The sequence below is a fragment of the Penaeus chinensis genome, chromosome 2 (assembly GCF_019202785.1).
Source record: "Penaeus chinensis breed Huanghai No. 1 chromosome 2, ASM1920278v2, whole genome shotgun sequence".
Taxonomy (NCBI): Eukaryota; Metazoa; Arthropoda; class Malacostraca; order Decapoda; family Penaeidae; genus Penaeus; species Penaeus chinensis.
This window is the reverse complement of record NC_061820.1, coordinates 43,777,586-43,780,085: the sequence shown is the minus strand read 5'-3', so window position 1 is coordinate 43,780,085 and position 2,500 is coordinate 43,777,586.

The following is a 2,500-nucleotide window of genomic DNA, read 5'->3' as shown; positions in this document are numbered from 1 at the left end:
GGCTTGTTGTTTTTGAGGGTTCTATCCGTGTGGATTTGCATATCCCGGAGAATTGTAACTTCTTCATTTTCTGTAACTGTATCTGGTTTGTGCTCATACCACTTGTCGGTTGTTTTAATATTGAAATATTGCAAGATCTTCCAATGTATGTATGCTGCGGCGTTGTTATGCCTTTTGATGTACTCTGTTTTGGCTTACTCGTGGCACCCAGCTAAAATATGGTCGATGCTTTCGTTGAACTTGCTACATAATCGGCAGAGTGGATTTGTTCCGTCTTTGATAATTCTATGATCGGGTGGCTAAACTTAGGTCTTGAGCTGCGATTATATGGCCTTCAGTTTCCGCCTTCAGACCGGTCCCTTTCAGCCAGTCGTTTGTTTGTAGTCTACATCAGCTTCTTTGATTCTTGATGGATACTGCCCGTGCGTAGCTTTACTTTCCCACTTCTTCATAATTTTGTCTTGGGCATTGGTTTTCGCATGTTGTTTCACTCTTTTAGCAAGCTTAGTCTCATTGTTCTGTTCCGCAATCTCATTCACATTCAGCTCTTGCTTGAATTTGGCAGCATAACTCTTAATCGAGTAAGACTTCTTTCTGTCTTCGTGTTGATTAACTAACTTCAGGAATGTATCTTTAGATTAAATATGTTGCCAGTCCAATAGTTGTTGTCTTGTAAGATGTTTCAATTTGAATTAATCACCAGATGATCTTGGTAAATACATTCGGTCTACGTCTGACTTAGGAGTGCTAAATTCCATCACCTTCATTTTTTCCTTGATATTTATAGGTTCCTTTTTGGTCCAATTCCTTAATGGTAGTGTCTTGATGGAGACCTATGTTAGATGTTTTCTTTAGTTTCCCCTTGATGAAGGTTGCTTTTGCGCATTTGTTCAGTCCAAATTCCATCTTTATATTATCACTGAATGTTTTCACGATGTCCAGCAGTTTCTTGAGTTGTTCATCATTCATAGCGTATGCCTTCAGGTCATCCATGTAAAAAAGGTGGTTGATTTTTCTTTTGTTGATCTCAAAGCCATGCTTTGTGCTGTTCAGCAGCATGCTCAATGGTGCTAGAGTAAGGCAAAAAAGAAGCGGGGATAGTGAATCTCCTTGAAATATACCACTATTGATGTTAATTCTTCTCGATTTCATAGTTCCACTGTTGTGGTTAAGATGGAGGGTTGTTTTTCCATTTCTTCATACTTGCACTTATGAAATTAACAACTGCTGGGTGTATTTTGAACATCTTTAGGCATATAATAATCCATGAGTGTGGTACACTGTCGAATGCTTCCTTATAATCAATCCAAGCTGATGACAAGTTTCTTTTATCTCTAGAACAATTTTCTAGGATCATCTTATTTATCAGTAGTTGGTCTTTCCCCTTTTACACCCCTTTTGTTCAGTTGGTAACAGCTCATTCTCTTCAAGAAATGTATATGTTCTTTCAGTTAGGATGGATGTTAAGATTTTGTACATTGTTGGTAGGCATGTAATAGGACGATAGTTCTTCGGATTTTTGGTTTCGTCGGTTTTAGGGAGTAGATAAGTTAAACCTTCAGTCAGCCAAATATGTGTTTTTTCAGGGTGTTTTAAGATCTCATTATAGGCTGTAGTTAATTCGTCATGTACGCTGGAGACGTTCTTGAGCTAAAAAATGGCTATTCAATCCTTTCCTGGTGCTTTCCAGCTGCTAGATTTCAAGACTGCAAGTACAGCCTTCTTCTTTTGTGATGTCTATCCTTTTCGGTTGTTCTTGGTTTTCGGTCATCTTTCCTTGATCTTTGATCCATAGGGCTTCGCTATTATGGGTTTTGATGTCCTCCCATACCTTACTCAAATTCTTAGACGTCTTGCATTTCAGGTGGTTCATTGACCTCGATTGCCTTCTTCCCAAGTCCACAGTAAAATCTCTTAGTGTCTTCTTTAAAGATCTTGTTTTGCCTGTAAAATTTACTTCGTTTTTCAAATCTATGAATTCTCTCAGCTTTTGCTTGCATTTGCTGTTTGATTATTCCTTTTACTTCAGTGAGGTTTTGGTTTCTTCAGACTTTGTATTTCTTTTCTACATTCCTGATCTTATGTTCCTTTAGTCTTGAGCCTTTTTCCAATTCGGAGAGGATGGATAATTCCTCTCTCTTTGTTTCGATATCTTGCTCAATCTTTAGTTTCCAGGCTGGTAGTTTTCTCTTCCTGTTTGTAGTTGTCTTTCGAGGTTTGAGACAACGTTCATCAGTGATGACAGCTGCAGCTGTATAAATTAGTTGGTTGAGTTCAGTTAGGCTAAAACCGGCGTTTGAGAGCATAATATGTTCGATTGCTTTATTCACTCGTTGAATAATCTTTGATTTCTCATCATTCTTTATCTTCGGTAGCACAGACCGTTCGGCCATATCTTTTTCTTTGAGTACTTCCCACTTTCTCAGGATGTGGTCTTTCATCTGAGTTAACACTTGCTCATCTTCAATAGAATCTTCTTCGTTGGAGTTATTATTTACAT